Genomic DNA, 15,913 nt, shown 5'->3' with positions numbered 1-15,913 from the left:
CGTGGCCTGGTGCTTGCTGATCTGGTAGGAATCTGGTTCTCCGCTGAGCTGCCTGGTTGCACCGCTAAGCTGCTTGTTGAGCAGCTTGGGCATGTGCCAAGCTCGGGTCTGACCGTGTCAAGCTTGAGTTCTGACCGTGTCAGGACTAGTCTGGTGCTAGGCTGAGCGGCCAAGCAGGTCCACTCAATTGCATGCTTGAGCAGTTTGGTCCAGGTCAGGCTAGTGTCCAGGTCAGCTTAGCGTGGCTTGGTCCACGCTCAGTTGCCTGCTTGAGCACGTTGATTTTGGCTTGTTTTTCTTTTTGACCATGAATCTTTTTTCTCTTATTTTCTTCTTTCTAAATCCTACAAAATACATAAAAAAAAAATACAAACACAAATATACAAGATTGTGATATTATATACAAAAAGTATTTGTTTTAAGTTGGTTTTTCTCAATTATGCTTATGATAAGTGCCATAAAAGTGTATGAAATTTAGGTGTGTTTGGCACTTATCACCCACTAGGTTCCAATTATTTTGGTTATGTGTGGGTAAATCCAGGAACCATTCCTTGGCTTTTCCAATGAGAGTCAAAGGAAGCCTGAGATATACAGTCTCTTCTTCTGCCTCAAAAATTCTGACAACCCGACTAATTCATACAACTTTGTTAAATGATTATATGGATCTTCATGATCCAATCTAGTAAAAGGATTTGCATACATGAGTTGCACTAATCCATACTTTATTTTTGGATTTTTTTGATTGCCAGCTAGCCTTCCTATCCTAATCATGTTTCTTGGAGTGAATCTTACAAAACCTCCAACATTGGGTTGGTTCTCAACTCTTGAACCATCAGCATTTTGTTGATTGTTGGCCATTAATGATTCTACTTCCTGTGGAATAGGTTGGGCTTGGTTTGCTTTTTTATGTGCTTTATTTTTTCTTTCTCAAAGTTTTTCTAACTCGGGATCGAAAGAAAATTCTACCTGTTGGTTCCTAAAATTCATGCATAAATAGATTTTTGTCTATTTCCAAGGAAGAGATTAGTAGAAAAACATTAATTTACAAAAAGCAAACAGAAAGATTTTATGCACAATTATTAATGATATAATATACTAAATAATAATTTTATATTAAAAAGCAATTTCCCGGCAAGGGCACCAATTTTATATTATAGCAAAAATAATGATTAACAACTTTTTTGGTGATTTTTGTTATGTTGTTGCATAAAATTTAGGTAAAAAATATAAACTGATATTCACAAATTCTTGAGGAGTAGTTTGGTTTGAAATGTGGAATTATTTCTAAACTCAAATGATTTTGAAAAACATGAATAAGTTATGTGAGCTACTTGACCAGCTATTCTAAGCTACTCTAAAAAGTGCTTAGAGGCTATGTCAAGTGAGGTCATGCATGATGTAATCTTTGCTTAGAGGCCATGAGTGCATCAATTTGGCTTATGTGGACACCTCTTGGCTTGACTATTCTTTTGATTTTATATTCTCTTGATTTCTCTTAAAAACTTTACACAAAGACATGGAAAAGAGGTGGAAAAATATATAATCTAATTATGACATTTTATTTAAAAAGTGTTGAATTAAGTTGGTTTTCTATGATTTGCATGGGATAAGTGCCATGAAAGGTGTATGAAAATTAAGTATTTTTGGCACTTATCACCATCACACGGCCCACTCATAGGGAATGTTATTGCACACACTAAAGACCATAAAACACACTGAATCCTATCTTTAATAGCCACCAGAAAATTCATTGTAGCCAACAAAGCAATAAACACACGCTCCCCTCTCATCTTTAATTGGTGGTTACAATTTCATTTGAAGGACTCCACACGAACTACATGACTTTACTCTTACCATAAAACACTCAAGATTCCTATATTGTGTTGATGAAAATGTGAGGAATAGATGAAGGGGGGCTGCCCAAAGTGTATAAGGGTCCCAATTAAACAATTCTTCACATCTTCAATGAAACCTTAATGACTTGGCTTGATTCACAATTCCACATCATCCTCCTTCTCCAAACACATGACTTTCAAGTGGACCTTATATTTGGATGATACAATTTGTCAATTTGAATTCTTCATTAATCATTTTTTAGCTTGCTTTTATTAGAAGTAGAACTAAATTGTCGAGTGCTTGTTGTGCATTCTTTGCCCTTGTTCTGATCATTGGGCCTCCAAGACCTTCTATGATTTCTTCATCCACATTGGGCTTGATTGGGCTCACATCACCTTAGTTTTAAAATTTGGCATGAAAGAGATTTTTATTTGTCTTAACCGCAAAAATGGTGATGACTCCAAATTATTTGGGAGAGGACGAAATTGCATTGACCTCTTCCTAAGTCGCATTAAATTATTGAATCTTAATAGTCTTATCCCTATTTGTTTGATTTGTTCTATTTTGCTCAAAGTGAGAAGTCAGTCTATGACCTATGCAGTTTCTTTGTTATTGTTCCATTTAAAAAGTAAGGTCACAACAATAGTCAATGGTCAAAAGAGTAAGATTGACCACATCATTTATTATGTAATCATCCTTGTTCGTATGGTCCCACCATCCTTCACCTACCACTACATGTGGCAACTAGTGAGACTAGATTTGACTTTCTCTTAAACAGGCACCTCCTATATAATATATGACCTAACATATTTACATGTTTAAAAAATTAAGGCATATGCTTAACCTGTTTAAAGTCCACTCTAAACTATAAGGCTATTTAAAAGTATATTTGTTTTATGCCATTTAAATGGGGAAATATGCCTACCTTAAAATAGGGAAACATGCCTATCTCTAACTATATGTTGAAGTTATATATTTTATAACAGGTGAAATAAATTGTATTATATGTAATATATAAATTACTTATTAAAATGTTTTAATTACTTACAATATGATAAGGATTGACCGATTTCTATCCGTTTCGTTACATGTCCAATATAATTCGCATATCGTACCAGTACAAGGACTGATTTGCCATAATGTATCATATGATGTTTATGATGCTGTCATTTTATTAGGAGAACCTAAAATATTTTATGAACTAATATTGTAAGGGTCTTTTATACTCTCAATGGGTCGTTTACTACTCAAGTTTTAATAGCCTTTGATTCTTTAATGAAAATAATATGTATAGGTGGTGAACAATATAATGAGAATCTAATTTTAAAGTATATAGATATGAAACTTTTTTATTAGTCCTTATAAACTTATGATTGACATTTTTTAAATAGAAAAGTAGAGAATTAAATATTGTATAAAAGGTAAGAAAATAGAAGAAACTTGAAGAAATTTGCACTTGTTCTTCTCAAATAAATTACAAGAATGATTGAGGTAATTCATTTCGGAGGTATATAATTATTTTTTCACTTAATAATCATTTCAAATCAATTCATAATAACTAACCGTTATGGTAGCATTGACATTATGGAAAATCTCAATATAATAACACTCATACCAAAATTGTGATTATAGTATGCAACTTAAAACACTAGATCTTCTTCAAAACTATTACAAAAATAAAGAGCTATCAACCAAGATTTTAAATTGCATCCGAATACCGTATTTACCACCAACATATTTGATGGCGGAAAACAATTCTTCAGTTGTCATGCCAAGGAAAATGTATTGTATCAAAACAGATTTCAATTCCAATCATTAGTACGAAAAGACAATACCAACGCCGATTCCCAAGATCTAGTGACGTTGCACCAAATCATCAAGACTCTCTTGAAATGACGACAAATGTGACATGCATCGCATTCACATTAGCATGCAACAAACTTCTCCTCCTAGCTACCAGACACTAACATGGATACCAATCTCATGTCCCACATCCACTCTGCCGCTCACTCCCACCATTTTCCGCATTGAGCCACCTTGTTACCCTAACACCCAACAAACTAGTAGCTCCCAATCACAAGTTACCACATGGGCGCAGCATAGGAGGTAAACCTTCCTTTTTTTTATTTTCCTTTTTATTAAAAATAAATTTATAGTAATAATTAAATATTTTATTATATATAATAATAATTAATATTTTATCTCCTTCTCATTTGAACTATTTTCTACAATGTATTATGTGAATTAATGTTATGTTGTTGTTCACTAATCTAGCATATGTTATGTGAATTATAATGTATAGTAAATTCTACTTATGAATTATACCCCTGCTTATGTAATTCCACTTACGTAATGTGTAATTTTGCTTCTTTATTTCTAGTTAATCCATACTTTATACATGCAAGAACAAATTGAAAACGAATTGAGTCAAAAACCTAACTCAAATGCAATTGTAATACCATGTTCATACACCTATGAAAGTCCAATTGATTACACTCTCAAACATTTTTGAGTCATATGGTGTGAAATATGAATTTTTACATTGTCATACACTGTTCATACACCTATGAGACACAACTCCATTCTACAAGTACTTAATTTAAGATATAATCCTTACACTATATGAGCAGACATGATGAAGACCCTCCATGGAAGAGCACCAAGGTAAGCTATACAAGATTGCAATGCCTTCAATCTGGAAGAGTTATTCTCTGATGGATTGCAAAACCCCTAAAACTATGATACCAAGCCTAAGAAATTGAATATAAGTAATGAGGGTAAAGTTAGGGTTCACATATCATGTATGGTTCCCCTTTAAAGATGTTGAAGTTCACGTATTTGTGCTAAGAGAAATGAATTTGTCTACGAAATGGGTACCTGACAATCCCAACATTTTGCACAATTCATACACATCGATCTCTACTACTACACCAAATTTTGCATTTTGTGGAGGTTTTTTGTGGAGGTTATTCAAATCTCCCCAAATAAATCAAATTAGGCGGGTCAGACAATTAACTTGATATATAGTGGATTTTTTTGTATAATTTATGGAGGTTTTCAACCTCCACTATCAATTTGAAAGAAACCCCATTCTCTTTGACTATTTATTTAATTTATTATTGCATATCCATTACTTTCCCATTACAAAAACAACTCTTTGTCTCTCTCTCTCATCATTCCAAACCTTCACACCCAAACACATAACAATAGCAATCAACAACTCCTTGCAAACCATTGTTTCCAAAGTAATCAGCAAAAAAATCGAAAGGGCACTACTACATTTTTGGCCTATAGAAAATCCTCCACCTTCAACGGTTTTAAAACAGTGGTTTTAGAGTACAATCGGCCACAATATTAAAACTATTGCCTGTTGATTCTATTTGACCATGGTTTTTTATATCGTTGTTGAATTGTTCTCAAAACTGTGGCCTATTATACTTTAAGACCACGGTTTTGAAACCGTAGCCTATTCATTTTATTGGACCATGATTTTTGGTATTGTTGACATAATTGTTCTAGTATTATTGCCATAATTATTCTGAAAATTGTGGCATATTTTACTTTAAGACCACCATGTTAAAACCGTTCTATATTCATTATTAAAAACCATTGCCTAAACTTCATTTTAATTTTTTGAACAAATTTAATTACTCAAAGGTTAGAGTTCATTTACAAACCTAAACTGAAACCCTTATGGATTTCACTTCACCTTCTTACAAAACTGTTCAATCCTTATTATCACCATAAACATGATTTCACTTCACTCAATTTGATTTCCTTCATGATTTCAATTTCCGAGGGACAATTCACTCTTAAATAATTTATTTTTCAAATTTCTTTTCCTTTCTAATTGCATAAGATTCATCCCAAGTTTCCAACTTCCCCAGATGTTAAATTTAACAAAGTTCTTTTTCTCGTTTCTCTCACTGAACTTCAAAGTGTGTTCTTCATCACCTCATTCGTGTTCTCACATTCACAGTCGTTCACTAAACTGTTGTGTTGTTCAATCACTTGACTACGGGGTTGGACTTATTCACTTCACTCTCCATGGTGAGTTTAATTATGTTTATTAGGGGATTAATCTATTATAGTATATCACAATGAATTTATTGTAGTGTTTGATTTGAGGTTCTGTTTGATTTTGTGTTGATTTAGGGTTCTATTTCATTTGAGGTTTTGTTTGATTTTGTGTTAATTTAGAGTTCTATTTGATTTGAGGTTCTGTTTGATTTTGTGTAATTTAGGGTTCTATTTGATTTGAGGTTCTTATTGATTTTGTGTTGATTTAGAGTTCTATTTTATATACTATTCCTTCTACATTTCATGATTTTGTTCCATTTTTTCAAATAGTTAAACTCATTCATGATTTTTTGTGCTTCGTATGACTTAGAGCACACTGTGCGTGCCATTTGATGAGCAGTTTTATGTAACACCCTGACTTGGTGGAATTTGAAATAAGTACACAAGTGAAGAAACAATCTATTGCAGAAGCAAAACTATTTTGAAAATGTGGAGTATATTTTTTTCCAAATATCTTTTATATAAAGACGAACTTGAATTTCAAAACAATGTCAAATTTCTCAACTTGTCATGGACAAAATATAATAGACTAACTAAGATGTTACATCCTACAACAGAGCGACGCACTACCTAGTCATAAGAATTGTCTTTCCTTTCCTGTGGATGATGGCACAATCATTCTCCATGAAGTCACATACTCCGTAAAATGTTAGGAGAGTGAGTACTTCCACATATGGTATATAAACAACACTTAAGATATCTAATGCATTTAGTGTTGAAAGATTCCCCCCCCCTTTGTTGAAAGGATTTTTCCCAATTCCAAGTTTATTTAATTAATTAGAGTGATGACTGATGAAAAATTTATTTAATTAGTGATTTTATCTATTTACTCGGGTTCCTTTTAACCATGCCATATAGGTTGGTCTCATTTTATTAAGTTAATCATACCATGTATTACGAAAGGTTGGTATAAATGAATAATAAAATCAATAAAAGAATAAAGTTAGCGATTAAATGTACTACTTCTTTTGAAGGGGTTATATATAGAATAAAAGAATAAAGCAATAAATAAATGTTAGTTGCAGAAAAGTAAATGACTGAAAGTAAATGTTAGTTGTGGAAAGTAAATGACAGAAATTAAATGTCAGTAGCGGAAAATAAATGACAAAAAGTAAATGTTAACGGTTAGATTTATTATTCATTACTTTTTTATTGTCAAGTAACAATCCATTGATTGAATTGCACTTTTTGTATGTTGTTTCTATTCACATAGTTACAAATCATGAATTGATGTGCACTTTTGTTAATATGTTATGTTTCAACCAATAAAATTTATAAGTTTAACACTTTATTATTTTACACTTGCATCTTTTTCAAGATTCAATTGTAGTATAGTATAGGGTTATGTCGAACCAAAGGGAATTGCATAATAGAAGATAATAATATGGGCATATTATAGCAAAAAGAATGATTCACAACTTTTTTTATGGTTTTTGTTATCTTGTTGCCTAAAAATTAATAAATAAACATAAACTAATACTCACAAATTTTTTAGGAGAAAATTGGTTTGAAATATGGAATTATTTGTAAACTCAAATGATTTTGAAAAAATTAAACAAGTTATGTTTTATACTTTGGTTAATTCCAAACACCATGTTGTAACTTTCCATCTAGTGTACTAGTATAGAAAAGATTATTTTCAAATCTTGTATAATACATTAAATAATAATTAACTGCCACTCGTCAGAGTAGGTTGTCACACACTTCTTTAGGCTCCATTAACTTTATTTACCCTTGAACACAAGTGCATTAAAGTGGATGCTTTGATATGGCAAGTTAGCTAAGGTGTAGGATATACTTTTTAGTTCACTTCTCAATACCTTAAGAGGAAGTATTTTTGGATCATTAAATCAAGTTTTAGGTGATCAAGCTTAAACCACATTAAGAACTTATTAAATAATATAAAATAACCAAAAGTAATAACTTGAACATATTGAAATCAAAAGATGATACAAATGAAGAAAAGAAATAACATTATACCATAATCCAAATCAATGTGCAGGAACATGAGCCATCTATCCAAGGATGAGATGCTTTTGGACCCAAATGAGATTACAAAATGAACTTTTGCATCCCATTTGCTAACTCCTTTCTCCTCTTGAATTCTAAGAGAAATTTACAAGAATTTACCTAAGTAACTAGCTTAGAACCGTGGCCCCAAGATGAGAGAATTCTAGAGAGAAATTTTGTGGAGAGAAGAAGTGAAGAATGCAATGAAGAATGAATGTTTTGAAAGTATGGAGGGGGCCCTCTATTTATAGGCACCCTGGACACCGCTAGGACTTCGGCGACAGTGAGAAATGCCACCGCCGTTGGCTCAAGCGGCCCGATGGGAGAAGAATGGGGCTGCATCCTAAGCTGCGAAACCCAAATCCTTTTTTATTGTTGTTTGTTTTCTTTTTTTCTCATTTTTTATTTTTTTTATTTTCTGCTTTTTGAAATTAATCTTTTTGGTTTACTATTTTATTATTATTTTTATTCTTTTTTATTTACTTTTTTCTTTTCAAAGTAAAGAAATATATGATGATATGTGAAAAAGCAATAAAATAATAAGCATTCTAAAATAATAATTTTTTTTAAAGCAATGTAAAGTATGCTAAAAGTTGAGTGCTTTAAAGTGTTACTTTTTGTTATCAAAACATGCTAAGGTAACCCCACTATAGTCCTAGTGTCTTGTCATGTTATCTTATATTGTTACTTTTTTACCAATGAGTATTGGTTCAAGTGGTACATACTTGATTCTCCTTAAGCAATGTCTCGGGTTTGAGTCTTGTGGATGGAAAAAATATCCGCTGGGAGACTTAGCCCCACGTACCTGTGGATTTTCTCGGCTCGGACATGATTGCCTCCAGTGCGAGGATACCTGTGGAAAACCAAAAAAAAATATTGTTATTGTTTTGTAATAATTTTAAATCGCAATATAAAGTACGTTATTGGCTGAGTGCTTTTATGCGTTACTTTATTTTGTCTAAAACGAGGTGAGGCAACCCCACAATAGGCCTTGTATCTTGTCGTGTTACCTTATCTTTTTAAATATTTTTTTAATAATTTGTAATACCTTAAAAAAAGCAATATGAAGTACGCTATTGGTTGAGGGCTTTGATGTGTTACTTTATGTTGTTCAAAACGAGGTGAGGTAATCTCACTATGGGCCATGTGTCTTGTCATGTTACCTTAGCTTATTAAATATTTGTAATAATTTTTAAAAATAATGCAAAGTACGTTATTGGCTGAGTGCTTTGCACATTACTTTATGTTGGCTAAAACGAGGTTGGGTAACCCCACTTTATGCCTTGTGCCTTATTGTGTTACCGTATCTTGTTAAAAAAAATTAAAACTAATTCGTAATAATTTTAAAAACAATGCAAACTAATTCGTAATAACTATAGATTACAAAAATTATGCCTTGTGGACATGCTATTGATATCATGATGTCTATATTGACACAACTATTACTCTCTTAAAGAGTGCATGGAGAAACGATTTCCATAGGGGCCCAAGACTTGACATTAACGGCAATGGTATCGACATTGGTTGAGCTTGATAAGAATTGGTCTTATAAGAACTTGGTTTGAAACATAACATGCAGTACTTACTGCATCAGCCCATAAATATTTTGGGAGGTTAGTGTTATTCAACATTGTACGAACCAGTTCTTCTAAAAACCGATTCTTTCTCTCCACAACACCATTTTGTTATGGTGTTGTAGGAGCAGAAAAATTGTGATTGATGCCAGGATCATCATAGAATTCTTCAAACGAAGAGTTTTGAAATTCTCCCCCATGATCACTTCTTATAGCAGCGATTTTTAGTGATTTTTCATTTTGAACTCTTTTATCATAAATGCTAAAGGCTTTGAATGCCTCATTCTTATGAACTAAGAATAGAGTCAAAGTATATCTCGTGTCTACTATTACAACACCATAGTAGTTACCACCATAACTTTTTGTCCTTGAGGGGTCAAACAATTCCATGTGTAGTAACTACAATGGTCTATCGGAAGAAACCATATACTTAGGTTTAAAAGAAGTCTTTGTTTGTATACCCATTTAACAACCACTACATAGTTTGTCTTTAATAAACTTCATTTTGGGTAAACCAAAAACTAAATATTTCTTTATGAGTTTATTCAAATGGTCCATATGAATATGAGCAATTTTCCTATGCCAAAGCCATGCATCATGATTATCATTAGCAACTAAACATGTTATTGGGAAAGAGGAGTCTATGTCAATCTATATATATTATTTATCCTCTTAGCAATGAGTTTAGAGTTTTGAGAATTCTTACTTTTGATGATGCAACTTATCCATGTAGAATGCCACATAAAAGCCTTTGTCACATAATTGACTTATGCTTAGTAAGTTGTGCTTGAGTCCTTCAACATACAATACACCTTCTATAGTTGTTGAAGGTGGCTTGGCAATTCTACCAACTCCAAGTATTTGTCATTTATTGTTATCACCATATGTGACATAGCCTTTGTCCCTTGGAGTAAGGACAGAGAACTTATTTCTATCGCCCGTCATGTGCTTTGAGCAGCTGCTGTCCAAGTACCATAAGTTGCAGGCGACTCTCAAATTATCCTATAAAATAGGTTAATAAAAACTATATATAATAAAAAATATCAACCAATCAACTTTTCTTAAAGAACTACGTAGTCTTGATGTCTCAATTGCAGCTAGAGATACGTAGAAGCAGACCCTCCCCTGTTAGACACAAAGAAATATAAATCTATTTTTGGGTTTTTATTTTTATAATAATGTCTTGAATGAATATCCACAAAATTGATCTAGGTACCATTTTTATAACGGACAATATGAGGTGCGTAACACTTTCCTCATTCATAGCCGACTCCCAAACTGATTTTTTCTCTATGAGCATATCAAAAAGGGGTTTTCATGTTTTCCCTCTAAAAAAACGGTGGCGACTCCATTGCATTTATTTGCATTATTCCCGTCGCACTCACAAAAAAGGGGTAGCAACAACATGGCGTCTTCGCTGGGGATGATGAGAGTCAGGCATGTTAGGATTAACTATATGGATATTTGGTCATTATTTTAATTTTAACCTTTTTATTTTTGTTTTTGTTACTTTGTTTTTCTTTTAATCACTTTTATGTTGTATATATTTAACTCTCTTATATAGAAGTTGTGTTTGTTTATCATGTATAGGTTTTGGGGTGATTTATTGGGTTTGTATGCATTGCTGATTATTGAGGTTTGTACACTCCCAAACACAATTCACATATCATGCATTGTTCCGTTCGGCTGTCTATCGTGCCTATTTACCTATTAGGTATACATTGGCTTGTTGTTATTGGGCCTCTGTGCACATTTTGATATTGCGCTGGCGTATCACTCAGATTGTTACTGGATATTACAAATATGGCACATATGGCGTCTCGTACATCTTCATGTCATATTTGTGATTTCTAGGTCGTCAGCTTCCACTAGTGATGTCAGTCCAGGGACCTAGAGGTAGTCTAGTACCACCAAATTATGCATATATGGACCTTAGAAATTCTCCTTAGGGTGTTTGCCTTTTATACCCAAACAAACCTTGTAGGATCAAATACCCTTGTATAGGACATGAGAGTCTACTTTTTTTTGTTATTTATTTCATATTTGTCATGAAGCCGAGAAAACTTATATCCCACGATCATAATGACTCATCGTCGCATGAGCTTGACTAGTGTAATGGTGTCACTACACTTAGGTATCCTTGTCCCATGATGGAAGGCTCAAACAAATATAATCATAGCATCCACATGCATATCAGACACTCATAAAAAACCATGTCATAATAGCATCTATATACACGTCATGCTAAAAAAAAAAATTTATCGCATCCACATGCATACCATGAACTCAAAGAAATAATAAAGGAATCATTTCATGATAGAATCTATAAGCATGTCATATATAAAAAAATGCATTACATTCACCGATGTAGAATTGTTTTCATGCACTCAATCATTCAAGTTCATGATTGTCGCGTTCCGAAAAAAAGATAATAATAATAATAATAAATAAATAAAATGGGGATCCTTGCGACATTCATGTCACTGTGACACTCATTGTCTCACTTATGTGAAGCTAACACATAAAATTATGCATCCATTGCTTACACATATGTGAAAGGACTAACATTGTCATATTATTTCTTTTAGGATCTTTTACAAATGATATCTTGTTCCATACAGCCATAGGCCATGGACTCACAACGAAATGCTAGTAATACTAATGTCAGAGAGAGAAGAAGGGTGAAGAAAAATTTCAAGATAGACAGCCTCAGTAGTCTCACGATCGCTGATAAGACTCCAACTGAATTTTAGAATGAACTCCTAGAAGAATATGGGAGACTGTATGACCTGTTGTTTGTCGATGTCAACATTTCAGCCCTCAATACACTAAATGAGTACAGGTGGAAGCGTTATTGGTGTCCATAGAAGAGCATGATAATTCGGTGTGGTTAGTACATTAATGTTCCTTTACTAGGCACCAATGATGTTTCTTCTACACACCAGAACTAGTACTGCGAAAACTTGGAAGGATGTAGATTATACCAAGTGACAAACCTAAGGATGTCATCGCCTCTATGAAGAAGATGAGGAGTTAATAATGTAGATCAAGTAAGCCTAGGATAGTCTAGTCATCAGATAGGATCAATAATGAGGGGCAACGAGAGTCTACAACACACCTGAGCATGACAATTGTAGAGAGTCTCTACGGTGGGAGAGGGGACCATCTTGCCTCCTTTACCAAGAGAGGAGAATCTATCCCCAAGGGGTCGTCCATCTTAGAGACATGAAGACCGCTAAGCTGGAAAGAGATCTCAGATTAAGTCATCAACAAGATGTTGAGGGACAATATCAGATTAATCACTTGGTAGAGCAGGACTCCCGTTTGCAAGAAGTTCAACAAAAAATGATGAATACCGAGAGGCTTGGTCAAGGGCTACAAGCAAGACGAAATGGTACAAACGGAAAGTATATGAGTTGCAGTCTGAATGTAATAACATGAGCCTCAAACTTAGCTAGAAGGAGGAGGATAAGTGAAACGATCTACAGACTACTAGAAGGATGATTGAGGAAGTGGAGGAATGCAAAGAAATATGGAGACACATGTCTGTATTTTTGTTGGAACAGTGGCAGATCGTCAGCTATGATTGGCTTGAAGAATATGATGATGTCATTATAATTGATGATTAGAAATGGACATATGTACTTTTTTTTAAAAGGAGAGGAAAAGAATATTGTCATTCCTCCCTCTTCAAAAAAAAGAGAGAAAGAAAATTAGCAATAAATAAAGTCTGTTTTTTCCCATTCTTCTCTCCTCAATCTCCAATCTCCTGTAGTCATTCTCATTGTATTCAACTCCTTTAAAATGACAAACCTAGACGATTGGTTGGGAAGAATTCAAGGCTCAAGATAGAATTACTAGCACAAAGCTCAAAATACAACCATAAAATGGAGCCCTTGTGCACTTTCTATGGTTGTCATTAACCAAAATATGATCTAATAGGGTTATAAACTTAAAAAAATAGTTGTGGGATGGCCGTCAAATGCTAATCGAACATTTCATCATTGGGTAAAGGGGAATTAACCGCAATTAAACTAATCTTAAGAAATGATGATTTAATGAATGTCTAAATTTTAGGACTTTAAATTCAACACCATTATGCGACCTCAAAATAACAACTTCAGTCAAAGCCATTCCTACAATACAAGATCACTTGCAAGAATGGATGCAATAAATTCGTATGCTGGAAGGAACTTTGGGGAGGAGATTGATGAAGTGAAGGGGAAGATGGATGAGTTGGCTCATGTGCAGAATAGGATGGAAGACATGCTGCAAGATGTCAAGGATAGTATGGCCCGTCTAGCTATGAACCAAGGAGGATGAATGGTGGAGGATCACAAGTGAATGTTTCCCAACCTTTCATTAAGAAGACCATGCTAATGGAAGGTTTTCCATTCCAATCAGGGAGGGGCATCGCCCCATGGGGAATGTCCAACAAGAGGCAGCAGGCTCTATTGGCCCTTGTTTCAAACGACCTCGGGTGCCCATGTTTGATCCACCAACAAGAGCACCCCTAATCGTAAATAGCAACCTAACCGGGAAAAAGACAAGACTGACGAGGAGTGGATAGAGAAGATTGAGGAGCAATTGGAGACGATTCAGGGGGCTGATGCCCACGTACCCTCCAAATTGAGGACTTGTGCCACTCTGTCAATATTGTGATCCATATGGACTTCAAAGTGCCAGATTTTTCTAAGTACAATGGAAGTGGCAACCCATGGTTCCGTCTAGTTAGCTATGCCACAAAGATGACCATGTGGTCCAAGGAGGATGTTTTCCTCATTTGCTTTTTCCACGAAAATCTGACAGGTCCAAAACTAGAGGGGTACTTGGAGTTAGACTTGGGCCACATTTCAAGATGTACTGAACTTGCTGATATGTTTATGGGCCAATACAATTTCAACATGGAGTTTGCGCTAACCCATGAACAACTCGGAGCAATGTAGAAATAGTAGACCGAATCATTTCGGGAGTATACAATAAGGTGGAGGGGTTTGGTCATCCAGGTTCAGCCCAAGATGACGCTGCCAGCGATGTGCTCAAACTTTATGGGGACCTTAGGGTCACCTTTTACTCGTATCATGGCAGAGGTAGCCAATAAGAACTTTTGGGAATTAATGGATGTTGGTGGTCGAATCAAGATGTTGTCTAACAATGGAAAACTGTCGACAAGTCAGGGGATTGTAGTGCTGCTAAAAAGAGTGTGCCTCCAAGGAGGAAAGAGAACAAAGTAAATCAGGTACACGATCAACAACTCATAGTACGCCTCTCCCGAACCAACACCTACATATCAAGTGAATAATTTCCAGCAAACCCATACCTTATGTCTCTAACCATACAAACCCTCTTCACAGACCAACCCAGACCTTATGTCTCTAACCATACAAACCCTCTTTTCCGCCTCTAATGTTGGTGTTGGGGCTATTTTGATGCAATAAGGACATCCAATTGCTTATTATAGTGAGAAATTAAGTGGAGCTGCACTTTATTAACCCACCTATGATAAGGAATTGTATACCTTAGTGAGGGCATTACAAATTTGGTAACACTATCTTTTTCCCAAAGAATTTGTGATTCGTAGTGATCATGAATCTTTGAAATATTTGCAAGGGAAAGGAAAGTTAAATAAAAGACGTGCAAATTGGGTTGAGCTTCTTGAACAATTTCCATAGGTGGTGAAACATCAGAAAGGTAAGGCCAATGTTGTGGTAGAGGCACTTTCAAGAAGACATGCTTTACTTTCTAACTTAGAAGCTATAATATTTGGACTTGAATGCATCAAATAATTGTATGAGTGATAAGTGCCAAACATACCTAAAAATCATACACGTTTATGGCACTTACCTTAAGCATAATTGAGAAAAACCAACTTAAAATAATACTTTTTGTATAAAATATCACAATTTGGTATATTTGTGTTTGTATTGCCTTTTTATGTATTTTGTAGGAAATAAAATGAAGAAAAGAAGAAAAACGATTCATGGTCAAAAAGCAACAAAAGTCAAGAAAACCAAGATGCTCAACCAGGCAGCTAAGCGTGGAACAAGCCCCGCTGAGCTGACCTGCCTGACCCGTTGAGCTGACCTGGCCACCTGCCTGACCTGGCAACCTGCCTGACCTGGACCAAACTGCTCAACCAGGCAGCTGACCGGACATGCTTAGCTGCTTAGCCTCGCACCAGACTTGGCCTGGCACGGTCAGAAATATGCTTGACACGGTCAGACACGAGCTTGGCACAAGCCAAGCTGCTGAACAAGCTGCTCAACGGTCAAACCAAGCTGCTCAGCGGAGAACTAGACTCCTGGCCAGATCAGAAAGCACCAAGCCATATCCCAGTCAACACGGTCAGAAGCTGCTGAACAAGCAGCTTAGTGGTGAAGCAGGTGCGCTGGGTGGTGCTTACCAGACTTGAC

At 34.9% G+C, this 15,913-nt stretch overlaps 1 long non-coding RNA gene across 1 annotated transcript in view; it reads right to left on the bottom strand.

Moving 5' to 3' along the window:
• The window catches only part of LOC109351034, a 19,416-nt gene that overhangs the window by 2,140 nt on the left and 1,363 nt on the right, over positions 1 to 15,913 (bottom strand). The window contains exon 2 of the long non-coding RNA XR_002108175.1: positions 871 to 873. This is a non-coding gene — a long non-coding RNA (uncharacterized LOC109351034). The remainder of the gene's footprint in view (positions 1 to 870; positions 874 to 15,913) is intronic.

Source organism: Lupinus angustifolius, chromosome LG06 (genome assembly GCF_001865875.1).
Source record: "Lupinus angustifolius cultivar Tanjil chromosome LG06, LupAngTanjil_v1.0, whole genome shotgun sequence".
Lineage (NCBI taxonomy): Eukaryota > Viridiplantae > Streptophyta > Magnoliopsida > Fabales > Fabaceae > Lupinus > Lupinus angustifolius.
Note: the sequence above shows the minus strand (reverse complement) of the source record. Positions and strands in the feature narration are given on the sequence as shown.